Source organism: Crinia signifera, chromosome 5 (assembly GCF_055691185.1).
Source record: "Crinia signifera chromosome 5, ASM5569118v1, whole genome shotgun sequence".
In the NCBI taxonomy this organism is placed as follows: Eukaryota; Metazoa; Chordata; class Amphibia; order Anura; family Myobatrachidae; genus Crinia; species Crinia signifera.
This window is the reverse complement of record NC_139221.1, coordinates 170,534,857-170,553,607: the sequence shown is the minus strand read 5'-3', so window position 1 is coordinate 170,553,607 and position 18,751 is coordinate 170,534,857. Positions and strand designations below refer to the sequence as shown.

Below are 18,751 nucleotides of genomic sequence, written 5' to 3'. Positions count from 1 at the left end.
GTGGGAGAATAAAATAGTATGCTAAGAGGCGCCATGCCCGAGCGCAGCGAGCCATGCGGAGGGATGCGGTGCTATGTTTCAGTGTCCATGTCGACTGTGTAGAAATTTGGGACAATTTTTTTTTTAAAAACCCCATGTCTACCTTTTGACTGTCGACATTCCCCATGTCCACACTGGAGCCATCCAGGCCAGATTAACCAGCAAAGAGCCACATGATAATTTATCCTTACTTAAATATATCCAAACTAAGAGCTACCTACCTTGGAGTAACCACATAATGCTCCATGTGGCATATAAGGACCTGCACATACTCTTAATGCAGGCTCCTTGCTGCCTCTCACAACAGCCATTTATATACTGGAAGACACTCAGTTTAGTAATACCACCAGGGGCGGATTAAAAATAGGCCCTGGTGTTTAAAGTACACAGGCCCACCATGGCGACAAAATAAAAGGAAGTAAAGGGGGTGTGGCCACTGAAAAGTGAGCGTGCCTTTGAGTGTAGTGTAACACACCATATAAAACTTCTACACATTATGCAACAAAATACTAGACCCCATTATACTTGCCCCTTACACATAATGCCAAATGGAATGAGCCAAAATGCACATAATGCCACATGGATTGTGCCAAAATTCACATACTGTAATGCTACATGGATTGAGCCACAATTCGCATAATGCCACACAGATTTAGCCAAAATTCACAATATGCTTCATAAACAGGGAAATTGCACGGCGAAGGCGCGCATTAAAATTACACCATAATGCACATTAAATGTTAAGTCACAAATCATAATGTCCATTACGTATTATGCCAGACACCATAATGCCTATTCAAAATGATGCTACATAAGTGCTGTTTACCTACATGCTCATTGCCAAGGGTTCCATGCTTGCTGCCATGTGGGATTACATGCTCATTGCCAAGATGGAATACATGCTTACGGTAACTGGGGGACAGCAACTGCCAGGCAGAAGCGACAGCCATTGACAGCTGGGCAGAGAGCGGGAAGCTGCCCGGCTGTATTCAGAGAACTGCAGGTCCCGGCTATTTGAAATAATACCCCGTTCACACCAGAAAATGCAGGGACTTACGTGAGAATATGGTCCCAGGATCATTCAGGGACATTCCTGGGTTGGACCCTTTTACACCAGCCCAGTCCCTGCATTTTCTGGTGTGAGGGGGAGAGAAAACCACCCCTACCCCCTTTAACCGGCTATCTCGTTTAGCTGGCTATACTGTATCTTCGGAACCAACTCACCCATTTACATGAGAAGAGTATCATATTGAAGAACTTTTGAGTGGGCTTGTAATGATTTTGGTCCTGTGAAAATGGTCCATTTGGTTCCAGAGTAATCTGCCCTTAAATAACATGAACAGCCATGAAATTCCATTTCAGAAATAAAAAAATCGGTTTACCCGCAATATCTCCGGAACCAATTGACCCATATGGAACAGCCTCGACCACGAGCTTCTATGATGCCTGGGGGAACTTGCAGCCGTTGGAACCGAGTGGGGGTCGGAATTAATGGGTCCCATGTTATCTATGGGGAAAATGTTCCAGTTTTGCCAGGCGATATCTCCGGTTCCCAGGGGCTAGCGATGCGGGGCCGGGCTCGTTGGAAAGCCCCGGGCCTCAGCTACAAAATGAACTATGTCTGAAATTACAGGGGGGTACGTGCCCAGGTGCCCCCCCCCCCCCCCCTGAATCCACCCATGAATACCATTAAGGTGCATAAAAGGGAGGGGTGATTTGGGGTAAGAAGAAAAAAATGCATTGTTTCCTTTAGCACACTGAATGGCATTAGTAACCCATCTTTAACACTACATGATAATAGTATTCAGAGATTTAATAAATGTCAGTCTGCTGCGGTCGACAATGTGAACCTTGACAAGGTTAATAATGACATGGTGACTGACAAAAATGTATACCCCGTTCTCACTGCCGCAAAAACCTGGGATTTTTCATGAGCAAGCGGTAATTTCAGGTTTCATGTCTCAGTGTAAGTGGGTGTGACTGAAATTTCCGGGTCTAATGCCCCGGGAATTACACATGGGTTTTTTGCAGGGTTATTCCTGGCAAGTACATGGCTATCCGCCAGTGTGAACAAGTGCGACCCAGGTTTTTCACACAGGATATGAAAAATCAAGCAGATTGGGGAATGAGATCAGGTGACATGAGATGTCTATTTAATGCTGCAGAGAGGAGATGAGACATTGGAGGGATAAGGAGCTGCTGGAGCTGTTGGCTGTTAGAGGGGAGGAGGAAATAAAAAACAAAGTGTCTGGAACAGTCAAGGATTCAAAAGTATATTACAACATATCCAAAATACTTTCTGTCGTGGCATCCATAAAACCCAGAAACAGGTTGTGAACAAACTAAAAGCACTCCCTAAGCCAGTGGTTCCCAAACTGTGTGCCGTGGCTCCCTGGGGTGCCTTGGGACACATGCAGGGGTGCCCTGGGTTGGTGGTCCGGGACCAACTCAAATTATTAATGGTTAATTATTTATGAGCAAAACCAGTGCTGGCAGCTGCCAATCATAAAATGTGTACAAACAGAAGCAAATCCTGCCCTTTACCACATAACTGACCCTAAGAATCGCATATAAGCGCATTTAATTATTTTTTATTGGCCTAGGGGTGCCGTGAAAAAATTCTGATACTCCTAGGGTGCCGTGATTTAAAAAAGATTGGGAACCCCTGCCCTAAGCAGTACTCCAAGGTGCATGATCTAAACCGGAGGAAGATTAGCGGTGCCTCTAAGGACTGGCCATTTTATGAGCAGTGCAACATCATCTTTGGGAACGCAGCCCTGGCTAATTTGGTCATCATCTAGCTGTTTTACCAGCAGTGCAGCAAGTGAGTGAACTGAAAATGCTGCAGCACTACCCATTGATATTGATGCCTCAGTCAGTTGTGACATGGATTTCTGCGCAATGTCAGATAATATCCTGAATATGTCATTTCAGTCGCAACGTTCATCAGTGAGTCCAGTGTTCCCAGCGCTTTCAGTGAATCGACCATTATCAGCGCCTGGAAAGTAATCCTCACCTAAAGCTACTGCTGACCCTCAACCGAAGCAACCAACGGAGACTCCACAGTTAGATTCTAACAGTAAGTTTTACTTTAATACTTTGGCACACACCAATGTTACACAGTAAAATATACTTTTTTATTTTTAAAAATATACATTTGTTGCAGCATATTCCTAGTGTGCAGAAGGGAAGAGGCCTCAAGCACTCAACACTGCTTTTTGATTTTTTCACCAATATGCATATGTACTATGGTACTTTGGACTTAATTCAGACCTGTAAGCAAGGTTGCAATGTTTGTAATGCTCAAGTGCAGCAGCAAAAGCAAACCGGACATTGGCATGCATTAAAAGGGGAATGGATTCAAGGGGTGCCAACGTGATATAAGATAGTGGGTAGGAGCAAAATGGTAAATGCCAAAATAAAATCTATAAATAACCAGTAGTATTTTAAAATTGTACATACTACTTGAAATTACAATTGTTTAACTGTCGGGGGAATTTAAACACTTCTCAATCCTACTGCACAATGTTGATGACAGACATATGTAGATACTTTCTGACACCTTGGTGTATAAAGCAATTTTTAACCAGCTTTGGTGCTCTCAGGAACTGTACTTACTGTACCTGGAGGGTTTGGCATTTTAACATGTGGCGAGTACTAGTAATGATTAGCAGGGGGCTGGTCTGCCGCTTCTCTCCCCCCTGCCCGGAGATAAGACATCCACCAGGTCCAGACACCTGCGCAATATATATAGTAAGTGCTACTGCACAAACACTCGGCTTCTAAGAACTACACCGTCTGCAGCCCATAGAAGCCGTTTGGGGCATGGTAAGGCAGGGAATGGCTTCCTGCAGGACACAGAATAGAAGGGTACCAATTCTCTAATCTACTAGACTGTCCACCCCACTAAGAACACAGCACTTCTAGTAGTATTAATTTCAACCCATACAAGTCTAGTCACACAATTGCGGCAGCTAGTGCACACACTTATTACTGACCCATAGTGCGCAGATACCTATCTCCTATACTCTGCTTATTGCAGCCCAGACTGGCAGTCCCGAAGGGAGGGAACACCTGCCAATGGGACAGCCTCACTGCGGGTGACTGGCAGGTAGGACTTTCAATAGGAATCATTACCAGTCACAGCGAAACCAGTGGAGTCTCACAGCCAGGATGAGCAGTGACCATGCTACAAACGATGGTTTTCTCCTTCCTCTGCAAGAGGTTTTGCCCAAATCCTAGTATGTTTTATCAGCACACACACCGGTTTTGACCGGCCGACAAAGAAACTGAGTTTTGTTTGCCGAGTGTAAAATGTAGTAATATACTGAAGCTAGTGTTTCCTCTCACACTGCATGGACACGGCCCGGCCGCCGCGTTACAGCCGGGAATATCCACTGACTTGCCCGGCTGCCGTGCCATGTCCAGACCATCCTAACAGGACAGTGTGGGGGATGGGGAGATGGGGGCCATTCAAACATTAGTTTTTGTGTGTTGTTTCAGATCTCCCCCGCCCCCAACCTGACATCAAGGTAATGCACACCCCAAAATATACACTGCACCGGCGGTTCACGGAGCTGGTGCATGTGAAAAGCACAACTGTCAGGCAAAATGCCAGGGTAACTTTTGCTGTCTGGTCAAAACTGGTGTGTGTGAAATGGCCCTAACAGACAAGGACACCCACAAATTTAAAATGATAAATCAAGATTTTTAAACATGTTTCAAAATCTGATTCAGTGATCAATCGCCACAAGGCAGGGCCCACACATTAATATTTAATTGTGACAATTGTCTCCAGAATGGAGGATTGTCACAACTGATCTCAGGACCCCATTAGATTAGTAATGCTTTATCCTTTTTTTTTTTTTTAAGTCTTGTCATTTGCTTTGTATTCTTTGTTGTAAAATAAAATAAATAAATAAAATGTTGCCCATTTCGTAGGGATGTCAGGCCCAGTTTCTCCATTATCAGAAGCAGAATTCATTGTTTATGGTACAGTATATTTCCTTATGACACAGCTGTTTCCTTATGCCTGCAAAACCAACCACATCAGATTCATGTCCTTTGAACTGAAAGTGTATGGTTCAATTCAATGTCAGATTTCTTCATACAACATAATGTGAAGGACAAGCTTTAACTGTAACTGTTAACACACAACTCTGAAGGTATATTTACCTACAATGCAATAGAACTTTACTTATTCTGCCGTCTAATGCATCAGGTTTCAGTTCGTGTGTTTTAATTCAAAATTGCACTACAAGTGTAAGAAAATGTAACACTGAACCCTCACCCAGTTGGAGTTGTGCTGTTAATTGCATCTGTTTTTGCTCTCCTTCTGTAGTAATTTAAAATGAATCATACTTCTACATGCAGAAATCAAAAGCATTACAGCTGTAGAGCTACTGTCTTTTTCTCTGCAAGTGCCTCCATACTGAATTAATTTTTGTAGAAATAAAACAAGAGCAACAATGAAGAAATAGAAACAGCACTGCATATACATATTGGACAACTTTTCAAAATTAATAAGTTTTAACTTTTTCAGGTCCCCATGTTATTGCCGGGTCAATCTGGGTCAAGGTACAGTGTGAAAGCATCCAATGAATAACCTGGGACAACCAGCCAGGAAATTCAACCGAGGTTATAAGAAGGGTTCAACTAGGTTCAGCCTGTGTATAATGGGAGATTCGGGATTAGTGTGAAAGGATCGGTCCTGGTATTAAAATTAAAATCCCGGGTCCGACCCAGGGGGTTGGGATCATTTGTTCTACAGCTGATGGTCGACAGTCATTAGGTCAACACCATTAGGTCGACATGGGTCTAGGTCGACATGGCAAAAGGTTGACATGGTTCTAGGTCAAAAAGTCATTAGTTGGACAGGTCATTAGTTGGACAATGTCTAGGTCGACAGTCAAAAGGTCGACATGGGGGTTTTCACAGTTTTTTTACCTGAATGTCAACACAGTCGACATGGACACAGTTTCAAGTGCACCGCATCCCCTCGCTGCGCTCGCAAATATCCATGTAAAATAGTTGTCATATATATAGGCTCCAACAGTGCATAAACTATATCTCAACAAAGTCAAAACAATGACAGTACAATTTAAGATTGTATGTGGTATAATTTTTATTTATATAATGGCTGAAAGAAGTCACAACTGTCACAGAATCATGTTATTCACAATTTATAACATGCTTACTCAGAGTACAAACAACACATGGCAAAAAAGCATGTTACAGTATAGTGGATAAACCTGTCATATAACTTGCTGAGAAACAGGTTATTCAAGATAAAATTCTATGCGAAGAAGAGTATAAATTAGCAACCTACAGGAAAAAAAACACAGCAATGAAACATACAACATATATCTAGCAATCCACAGTCACATGACTATAAGCAATAAACTACTTACTTAAATAACTAGATTCCACGCCTTACAGTCCGGGCCTATGCCCACTGCTTTAGTGTGGTTTTATCAGCTGTAACATTCACCTGTCATTTCTTACTCATGCATAGCAAACATACTGGACTATGATTTAATTAGGGTGTGGTAACCACACAATATCATATGTCTGCTAATAATTCCAAGTATAACTGAAATATGTCCAGGTGACTACAGTAATAAAACTATATTGAATTATGCAGTTTCTATTTACTTCTACAAAACGAATTAAAAAAAAAATCAGTACTACAGTATGTTTTACAACAAAAAGAAATAACAAGTCACTATGTAATACAGGTTGAGTATCTTGTATACGAATATCCAAAAACTGAAATATTCCAAAAACCGTGTTTTTTCAGAATATTTTGGGAGTTTTTTTGTCCGTAACCCCCCCGCCCCCCCCCCCCCCCCCGCCCGCCCCTTTTTTGATACTTACCACATCCCCCAGCATCCACAGCAGGCTTCTGGATCTTCTTCAGTGGCATCTCCGGTACCAGGGGTGCATTGCGCAAGTGTGCAGGCGCGCCGGTGACGTTACCGCCGTGCATGCAAACTCGCGCAATGCACCCCTGGGACCACTGAAGAAGATCCTGAAGGCTCCCGTGGACGCCGGGGGACCCAAAAATATTCCCAAAACCATAAAAATCCCTTATCCGAAATACTCGTGGTCCCCAGCATTTCGGATAAGGGATACTCAACCTGTATACATTTTTTTTTCAATTCACTGTATATATTTGAGATAAATTTCTTTCAGAGCTGTGTTACCCAAGCTATATAGGTTTCCTGAGTTTTTATTTACCTATCTGAACCTCAATACAGATAATGTGGTTGCTTTTCAGATGTATATGCAATACCAATGTTCACATAAATTGTCGAAATTATGTAGCCTAATATAGGTCTATATCCCAAAATCAAAGATTGATTAAGCTACAGTCACAGGCCATTTAAGCTGCCTGGGCTCTGTAACTTATTGGGCATTCCTGGGTGGTGGCTGGAAAATGGCAAAACATGCATATTCCATATGATTGGTGCATAGGTGCCGATTAATGATTTTGCTGGTGGGTGCTCAAGCCAAAAATATAGGAGTGTCTTCATGGGGAAGGGGCATGGCCACAAAACAATACCAATTCATATTACGCAGTACAGTTGTCTCCAATATTCAAATTATGATAGCAGTGCCATATACATAAATGCCCCCACAGTGCCAAATACATAAATGCCCCCACAGTGCCAAATACATAAATGCCCCCACAGTGCCAAATACATAAATGCCCCCACAGTGCCAAATACATACAGTAAATGCCCCCACAGTGCCAAATACATAAATATCCCCACATTACCTTAGAGAGGGGGAGTGCGGTGGGACATGGGTGGAATTGCCACAGCTGATCTACTCTGTCAGTGCACAGAGCACACACAGGCTGGCCTGCCTCACATCCACCTATTACTCTGCGGATGGAATACACTCTTCCCACCATCCCAGCATACTGTTTCCCAGGCGGCGGGTCCAGCGATGCGGGTGCTGCAGCCGCAAAGTAGCAAGTTAATACAGCGGCCCAGCAGCGGGACTTGGGTCCGTGGGTGCTCATCAATTTCCGTGGGTGCTCGGGCCCTTGAGCACCCACAAAATCGGCACCTATGGTTAGTGTGTTATAGGAGTGTCACAGACATGTCAATATAGTGGTTTCAGACTCAAATGTATAACAATGTACATTGGGGAGGCCGCACTCTGATGTACTGTAGATTCTGCACGTACAGTAATATGGGTACTCTTTACCTAGCACGGCGCCCACGATGTCCATCGCGGTCATGGGGGGTAAAAAATCGCGGGCATCGCATGCACAAAAAAAACGGGTGCAACGCGATGCCCGCGATTTCCCATAGGGATCAATGTTAAAAGTGTGATTGGACGCGATTTTAGTGTTCAATGCCCAAGATTTTTCCATAGGAAACAATGTTAAATGGGCCACAGAGCCCTAATAGTCCCCCTGAAGTCTGAAATGGCCCCCTCAATTGTTAACGCCACCCCACGATCAACGTGAACCCGAAGCGTGGCGAGCGCAGCGAGCCCGCGAGGGGCGGCGGTACGCGTCCTCCGACCTTTTCATACCCCCACTATCCACGTCGGCGTGGAGTTGAGAATAGAATAGTGTGGCGAGCGCAGCGAGCGACCGAGCCCAAAGCGTGGCGAGCGGACGCGGATACCTGTGAAGCCCGCGAAGGGACGCGTTTACCTGTGAAGGTATCCGCGGGGCTCGCTGCGCTCGCCACGCTTCGGGCTCGGTGGCTCGCTGCGCTCGCCACACTATTCTATTCTCAACTCCACGCCGACGTGGATAGTGGGGGTATGAAAAGGTCGGAGGACGCGTACCGCCGCCCCTCGCCACGCTTCGGGTTCACGTTGATCGTGGGGTGGCGTTAACAATTGTGGGGGCCATTTCAGACTTCAGGGGGACTATTTGGGCTCTGTGGCCCATTTAACATTGTTTCCTATGGAAAAATCGTGGGCATTGAGGCATTGAACAGTAAAATCGCGTCCAATCACACTTTTAACATTGTTCCCTATGGGAAATCGCGGGCATCGCGTCGCACCCGTTTTTTAGTGTATGCGATGGCCGCGATGGGCGCCGTGCTAGGTAAAGAGTACCGTAATATGTTCTATGTATGCAACCACAGCTACTCACAATGTGCATCCCAGTATTAGCATCAAGTCACAGATGTTTTTCACTAAGCACTGTAAATCTTGAAAACGGTTTCTAAAAACCGAAATTATTTAGATTAGACTTCCTTGCCTGCATATTATTACTCTACAAGCCCTGGGAGTGACGCTTCTCTACCCTGACTATAATATATATACATATATATATATATATATATATATATATATATATATATATATATATATAGAGTGCGCCTTAGTTTGTGTCACCACCACCACCAATAGACAGGTGTATAACAGACACTTTTTTGTAATTTCATACAATTTATTAAAATGAACAACAGACGTTTTCAGCAAAATTTCATTCGTATGTAGTCATATTTTCCATCATTCCAATAACCCAACGCGTTTCGTCAATTATGACTTCATCAGAGGTATAACAAAAAATGACTCGGTAGAAATAAGCTTCAACTTAAAAAGAAAGGTTCTTCTTTAATTCTTGAACCGACTAAAAAATGTTTTTTTTTTTAAATCAATCACGATGTAGAAATGGGGAAAAAGTAGGATGATGAGTAGAGAGGGGAATTCGTCTGTCCTCTCAAAGCAGTATCTCTCTCCTATCCAGCCACTCCAATGTCTGCATTGGAGTGGCTGGATAGGAGAGAGATACTGCTTTGAGAGGACAGACAAATTCCCCTCTCTACTCATCATCCTACTTTTGCCCCATTTCTACATCGTGATTGATTTTAAAAAAAACACCAGGCAGTGTGCCTCCAGTCCTTTGGATATTGTTGTCTTGACAAAGGTCCCTGTTGAGGACCGAAACGTCGACCACAGCTATGACTGAATAAATTTTGTTTCAACCTCTGAAAGCTGCCTATGGTGAGTGCCTGCTTCTCCAAGTATTGCTATATATGGGACTCAGTTGCCTTTAAAAGTGAAGCACCGCCGCGTTGAACAAGGAGTCTATTGAGTGCGGTATCTCACACCTACTATCTATATATATATCTATATAGATAGATAGATATATAGGCAGAACAGGAACGCAGAGGCACATCAGCGTCCCCTTAAGGGGTGTCCACACGCGCCCACATAGCCAGCGCCAACGCAAGTACACGAGGCGCAGCGGAAAAAACAAGAGGCAGAGGAAGGGCCGGTCGACCACCGAGGCCAAAATAAACCCAATTTATACTCTGTCATCATACGAACGGTCAATAAGTGAGCATCAGCTCATGAGTAAGGGACTCACAAAGTTCAAGTACAAAGTAAGGGACTTTCAAATGTTCCATTGAAAGTTCAACCCCTTTCAATGGAACATAGAGAAAAATGCATTACACCGCAAGTTAAAATTAAATGAATATTTCTATACAAGATCGCAGACGGTCAGGAGACGGTCAGGATACTACTATGCTGCCTCTCCCTGATAAATTGAAGAAATTTGCACCCGCTTCTACTTGATCCGCTGTCAAACAACTCCAGTATAAAAACATATATGCGCATGATTGATCAAGAGGTATCTACCAGTATGCAGCCTCCTCAGGCGCATCATCCCAACTTAACACCGTTGGAGAGAGAAGTCCTCAAATCTCTATCAGAGAATAAGAAAATCACCATCAGGCCAGCGGACAAGGGAGGAGGCATTGTCCTTCAGGAAGTCCAGGACTATAGGTTGGAAGCTGAAACTCAACTAAATGACAGAGGTGTATCAGCCTCTGCCCCATGTTCCAACACCAAGCTGTAAGAAGAAGCTGATTAATCTTTTGAGAAAAAGCAGTCACCATGGATCTCATAGAAGAAGAGTGGATCAACACCTTGGTACCAGAATTCCCACTGGTCCCACTCTTTTATACAATACCTAAAATCAGTGAGAAACCTCCGGGGCGTCCAATCATAGCCACTCGCAGCTCCCTCTTCCAACCAGTGGCAGTTTTTCTGGACTCTATCCTACAACCGTTAATTATCCAGGAAAGCAGTTTCCTGTTGGATACAGGACAATTCCTATCAAAGATTAAGGACTTATCCTTTGATGCCGCCGCTCGCGGGAGTGGACGTTGTAAGTTTGTACACGTCCATCCCCCACAAGTACGGACCTGTGGCAGTGCGCATCTTTCTCCACAAGAAGCAAGTGTTCCCAGTAGCCCAGATCGATGTCATCCTTGAATTCTTGGAATTAATATTGTACAATAATTTGATTCTGTATGATGACAAGTTTTTCTTGCAAACACAGGGCTGCGTGATGGGTTGTAGCGCAGCTCCGTGTTATGCCAATATAGTTATGTTCCTCGTTGAGGACTTGGCATTTTGTTCCAATAACAGGATGTCACAAAACATAGGAATGCTGGGTCGATATATCGACGACCTGTTTGTGATATGGCGAGGGTCAAAAGAAGGTTTTGAGGAGGCTATGCATGAGTATCATGCAGCTGGAGGGCCCATTAGATTCACTTACTCGATGAGTCAGAAAGAGATGAACTTTCTAGATGTAATTGTAACCATCGTTGAAAATCATCTAGCAACAGCTGTGTTCACAAAACCTACTGATCGTAATGTATTATTGAAAGCGAGCAGTTGTCATCCAGCTGCGTTAATTAAGAGGCTTCCTTACTCCCAGATGGTGCGAATAATAAGCATCAATAGTGATCAGGCTAATGCTGCATCACAGATAGACAACTTTGTAAAGAAATTGCTGGATAGAGGCTATTCTTTGAAATCTCTAACAGAGGCAAAAAACAGAGCACTATCCCTAGATTGTAATATTCTATTGGCACCTGGGTGTGCAAAACAGAAAACTCAGCAAGACCCTGTATTCCCATGGGTCAACAGATATCACACAGAATCTGCAACTGTACAAAAAATTGCTAAAAGTCACTGGCCGCTTATCAATTCAGATAGCATATTAGGGCTAGTCAATTCTTGACTAATGCCCTGTTATTCTAAAGGGAGGAACCTTAGATCATGGCTGGTCAAAACTGATATGGCGCAATTAAAAGTACCCAAAATTGTGAAGACATTTCTTCCATCAGATCGAGGTGGCTGCATTCGCTGTGGGTGTGTAGCATGTCAGTTTCTACTGGCTGGAGACACGTTCTACCACCTCCATACAGGATTTAAATATTGCATCAAACATCGCCTTAGTTGTGAATCTACCTTCGTGATATACCAAATCATTTGCCCGTTTGGCTTGGTCTATATCGGCAAAATGGAGTGTAGATTCAAAGATAGAATGGCAGCCCACAGATCCGCCGTCAGACATGCCATTGAGAAAGGGAGCAACAAGCAACCAGTTGCTTGTCATTTTGCGGCCTTTAATCATCCTCTCAACTCTTTGAGATATCGAATGATTGACACCATACCCCCCTCTATTAGGGGTGGTAATAGAGGTTTGAAGCTGATCCAATGTGAGAGCAGGTGGATTGCCAAACTAGATGTTATTGCCCCCAAAGGGCTCAATGAGAGCATTTCATATGGATGCTTTTTACAAAAATAGTGCTGAGCTTTATATAACAACAATAGTTCTATTTGAGTATAATGGTTGCCTCTATCAATATGCTGTACTGTATGTCTATCATTATGCGCTCCTTTCCTACTTAGAAACCATCAGTTCTCCTTGTTTGATTCTCCATTACATAGATATACATACACACACATACTTAAGCTATATATATATATATATATATATATATATTGCTGAACTTTATTCACCTAATATTTGCAGGGTTTAAGTGTCTGCTGGCAGGCCGGGCTGCAGCAGCAGGCAGAGAGGCTCAAGTCACACGGTCACCACCACAGTCGTCTCACACGTGGCGGCAGAGCAGTAGGCACACCAGCAGTGGAGGCAGGGCAGGCTGGGAGTCTGGGATCACCAGATCAGCGCTGGGCGAGAGGCGGGCTGCAGGGCAAATACTCGCGAGATGATGACATCATCATCATGCGAGCGCATCTGTCAGGCTGTGGAGGCAGGCCTGGCAGGCGCAGCGGTGCATTCTGTAGCGGCTGGACACTGGGGGCAGAGGAGAGGCGGCAATAGAGGGCTGGTGGCTTTTTCAGACACCCGGATTCGGGGAGAATCCCAGAATCTGGGAGACTGGAAAAGCCTCCTTGAGGGTTGCCACCAAATTCGTGAGAATCCCAGAAATCCGGGAGAGGTGGCAACCGAAGTGTGGGGCATTTTTTATATTGTGCTATGGTATTCTGTGCAATGTGCTGTGTGTGCTGGGTGTTAGATGGGGTTTTGTATGGGTTTGTAATGGTTTTGTATGCAATGGGCATGTACTAGGTGTTAGATGGGGGGGGGGGGCTGTGTATAATGCAATGTGCTGCGTGTACTGTAATATGGGGGGCTGTGTATAATGTACTTTGGTACTGGTTGTAATATGGACAGGGCTGTGTATAATGTACTATGGTGTTGTGTGAAATGTGCTGTGTAATATGGGGGGCAGACCTGCCTACCCTCCTGCATTTTGTGGGAGGCTCCTGCTTCTAGCCTGAATCCCCCATTGCCCTGCAAATTTGATCCACAGCTCTAGAATTCCACAAAGCCGCCTCCTCTCACAATATGGACTGTGCATGGGAAAGTCCAGAATGAGCAGGGACGGGGATTTAAAGGGAGGATGGTAGTATTGTGGGAAGGGACACAGCATGTGGCCCTAACCCAAGCATCAATTCACCCCATGTCATCAAATATATATATATATCGCATATACCTGTACTCTATGTGTATAATCATGTAGTGTTGATGTCAGTATTATGCTCTGCTCTGTAATGTCAGTATGTAGCCCTCCTGTGTTATGTCAATGTGATAACAGCCCTGGTATGTTATGTCAGTCATACTCTGTAACGTAGCTGTGATGTCAGGGAGTAGCCCTGCTGTGTAATGTAGCTGAGCTATCAGTGTGTAGCCAGTACTATGCTTTGTACTTTAGTTTTTACCTTCCACAGCAGGACACACCCCTGAGTGACAGTAGACACACCCATGGGTGTAGATAGACAGGCCCCTTGCTTATAATGTGATACGCCCCCTCAACGGAGCTCTGCGAGATATTTTACAATGCGTTCTATAATCTCCCTGAAACTACTTTTTAGAAGTAGTCAAGTATGGTTTTTGTATGTTAGGACATTGGAAACCACACATGAGAAAAACATGCAAACACTATACAGATAGTGCCTTGACCACAATGTACAGTATGATTTGCATTCCAATATGGAGTGAAATTTAATAGCCTGCAAGTTTCAGGTGTGCAGGACTTTGTGGCCAAATCATACCTGTTCGCACAGCCGCAAATTTGCACAATGTGTGATTATTGATAGACTATGCATGCATGTGGGCCACAATGCACATATGCGATGCCTTCCAGCAAGGAAATCCTGCTACTTTTACAATTTGCAAGCCATTTGCAATGTTATTGACAGGAAGTAGGTGTCTGTGGGTGGTAACTGGCCATTTCATGAGAGTGCCAAGATAAATGCTAGGCGCGCCAGAAAAGCTGGCAGTGTCCGGGAAAATCCAGGCATGCCTAAGCATTTTAGGGATAGGGTATGTGTGACATAAGCAACAGGCCAGGTATGCCTGTTTTCATCGCAGCCGATGGATAAGTCTCCAAATACTCTTAGCCTGTGATTCTGTAACGTAAGGTTTTGGACACATTCACTCGGCTGAGAATTTTTAGCATGGCATATTCATCCATTCGCACTGTGTGCATTTTAATTCGCATGGTGGGATTTCACTCTAGCGGGGTGGTGTCTCCCTGATCGTGGCCACTGTACATTCGTAGCTGTGCGATCAGGTCTGAATTACCCTTTGTTTATGCTGGCACCTAATTTTTAAAGCTGCAATCAACCAACTTGGATTTGTAATTGAAATGATTGTCCTGGGCAGACGCATATAAAAGTCAATCACAGCCTGTAACTTGCAGACTATTTACACAGCTTTGTTTTTTTTTAAATAGATGAATGGAACCCAAGCAATTTAGGGCAGACCAGAAAGGCCAAAGTGGTTCTGATTTGTGGTCAAAATCTTTGAGTGAAATTTAATAGAATAAAAGATTTTGAAAGTGCGAGATTTGGTAAGAAATATCCAGTTTTTTAAAACGGCAATCATTTACTGCAAAATCAAACTGGTTTTGCCATGTAAATGATTGCCACTTTAAAAAAAAATGGAGATTTCTTACCAAATCTCTCACTTTCTGAATCTCTCATCCTATTAAATTTCACCCTATGTTTCTTCAAGTAAGTTTCTATTTTTTAACATACTTGAACAGAGTTATGTGTTATAAAGGAAACAGATCATCCAACACAATCATGTGAATAAAGTACAAAACTAATTAGTAAAGAAATAAAAAACACCTGATACCCCTGGCCTGAGCACAATAAGAAATAAAAAAAAAAAACACACACATTCTTGCCCCTTTCCCACTGCAGTTTTTAAACGGTATATTGCCGTTTTTTCCCCACAATTTACCATTTAAGGCTGCAGTGGGAAAGCGCCAGAGTTGAAATATCGGTTAAAATTAACCGGTATTTCAACCCGTTTTAAAAACAGAGTCCTACACGTTTAAATACCGTTTTTAAGGCAGTGGGAATGCCTCTTAAACGGTATTTAAAAATCCCATACTAATTCCCCCTCCCCTGGTACCTTTCCTGGAAGGGTGAAACCCACCCCCTCCCCTGGCACTTACCTGCATGGGGGATCCGGGCAGCGGGGTCCGGCATCATGGCATGGGCACAGCACTTCAGGTCCCTCCCTGTGGCTGGTGATGGATGCAGGGCAGTGGGGTGGGGTACATTTGGGATCCGGGCAGTCCCTGGGGCTGATGTTAACTAGTAGTTCCCACTATGCGCATGTGTATTGAGCGCTGTGCATATAAATTAGCCGCTCATTACATATGCGCATATGTAATGAGTGGCTCATTTATATGCACAGCGCTCAATACACATGCGCATAGTGGGAACTACTAGTTACCATCAGCCCCAGGGACTGCCCGGATCCCACCCCGCTGCCTCCCCACTGCCCTGCATCCATCACCAGCCACAGGGAGGGACCTGAAGTGCTGTGCCCATGCCATGATGCCGGACCCCGCTGCCCGGATCCCCCACGCAGGTAAGTGCCAGGGGAGGGGGTGGGTGCAGGGTAGGTACCAGGGGAGGGAGGGAGGTTATGAAAGACAGGCACTCTTTTTTAAACGGTTCACTGCGATGGGAATAGCACTTAAACGGTATTTAAAACGGTAATCTGCTGCAGTGGGAATGCTAATACCGTTTTAAATACCGTTTAAAAATACCAGTACTTAAAACGGGTCTGCAGTGGGAAAGCAGCATAATAGAATGGATGACAACACATCCTTCAGGTTTTCCAGCAAAAAGAAAATGTAACACAATGCAATATGCAGACATAGGTCTAAAGGCACATACATACTTGCCAATTTGCTGCACCACCAATAGGTGGCTGCAGAACAAGTTGCTGGGATCCACAAGTGTACACACACTTGCTGATGCTGGCAGGGCATCAACGGTGGGGACATTCTGAAGCATGGCCCTCTTAACAATGTGCTCACTTGACTGTACATGCACAGACAAGGGGGCAGGTCGTTAATGACCCAAAATGCGCAACAAGCTTTATTTGATTGACAAAGATATTCCACAGACAATAAACTTCCACACACATATTTTCTAAAAACAGCATGAAGAGATTTAAATGATTTTAAAATTAAATTAAAAAAATGTTGAGTAATAAAACATTATGTAGCTCTCAACCAGTTACACCAGCATAGCTTTAATACGTACTGAATACATACTGAAAACGTGTGTGTTCTAAAACAGAAAGTGGATAGCGAAAATAAAAACCATTGAAGTCAGTAAGGATATAAATAGAATGAAAAAATACAGCACTATTAAACTCAAACAAATATTGTAATCCAAATGGGACGAGATGACAGTAGGTACACAATGTAGCGAATAATCTTGACATATAGGGGAGTCTTCAATGTTTTTATTCTCCATGTGCAACGAATCCTGTTCAGGATTCGCTGCACATTCGCAGGGTTCAGGAGGGCTTCAGCATTCGCTGCCAGCCCTCCCTGTCACCCTATTCAATGCAGCAGAGGCTCGCTGCCCCTGCTGGTGAATTTTAAGCCGGGGGACGGAGGCAGGCAGGGAGACATAAGCCTCCCTGCCTGCCCCAGAATTTGTGGGGGAGGCCTACCGGGGCACAGGCAGCAGAGGCTGCCCCCCGGGAATGCTGGCACTGGACAGGGGTAGGGAGCCGCTTCTCTGGTCCCGCATGTAACAAGCCGGGACAAGAGTTAAATTAATATATGAATATATGAATATCTAATGAACGGCTCCCGGCTCCAGCTCCCTGCTGGCGAATGTGTAAAAAAAAAAAAAAAAAAAAAAAATATATATATATATATATTTATAGTGGCAGATACACATATGCCCCAATAGTGCCAGATACACATATGCCTCCGATTTAGTGCAGGTATGCCCCAATAGTGCCAGATACACATATGCCTCCGATATAGTGCAGGTATGCCCCAATAGTGCCAGATACACATACTGTATGCCCCCAATAGTGCCACTGGACGTGGAGTAACCTGCTGCAAACAAGCAAGCTACCACAAATACACCGGTGAGCTACCCGTCGGTTGGCAATCCAGGGTCTAAATGAACTTGTTTGGCCCACTGGACATCACAATGGGCAGGTTTTCCCGCAGCATGGATGCAAAACTTGAAAAAATTGAGCAAATTATATTGACACTGTTTAATGCCAAGAGTGCCACCATCTTATATATTGATGGAACGAATGTAGTATATTGTGCACAATAAGTATTAGGTATATTTTGTTTAAAAGATACCCCTCTCCCTTCCTTTAGATATATTTTTCTCCATTTCAAATTTTCTCTCATCCCCAAATTGTATCACGATCCCTTGCAATGTCCTATGATAACAAGGAGTCGTGAGCTGCCCAAATAGGGACGATATAAAAATGCTTTTTCTAAATCCTACCTGTCTTGTATTTTCTCACTTCAGGCAGCCTTTAACAAACCTTAAAGTGGAATCAACAAACCTAATGTATGGAGTGGCTAAACAATATTGGAAAATTCACTTTCTTCATCTCTTTCCTCTCATATAAAGTATACTCTCTCCCTCATCCCCAAATTGTGGCATTATTCCTTGCAATGTCATGTGACAACAAGGTATCTTAGCCAAACAGGGACAGCAGAAAAGTCTGCTTTTACCTTTTTCTTCTTCTAAAGACCAGTCGGTATTGCATACATTTATGTTATAGTGCTAATGTTGGAAGAACAAGTGAACTTCCTCTACAAATATCTATAAAATGTACTGCTCAGATCACAATACTGCTAAAAATGTTATCAAGTTGTGCTAAAGATACCATAGTCCCAGCTAATAACAGTCTGTGAGGTTCTTGAATACTGTTAGAATATTATGTTACAAAAATAACAATTTAATCTATGTGTTTTGATACTAGTGGGACGTGGTGATTCAAATGAGCAAATCAATCTTATATTTGCTCAATTACAGAGGAATGAACAACATAGCCATGTAATAGATAACCATATCAGGAAATCCTTCAAATTTGATTTGATTGAGAAAA

The 18,751-nt window shown here is 43.6% G+C and overlaps 1 protein-coding gene across 3 annotated transcripts in view; it reads right to left on the bottom strand.

Moving 5' to 3' along the window:
• PTPN3 (protein tyrosine phosphatase non-receptor type 3) overlaps positions 1 to 18,751 on the bottom strand; it is a 524,536-nt gene that overhangs the window by 435,860 nt on the left and 69,925 nt on the right. The window lies entirely within an intron of this gene.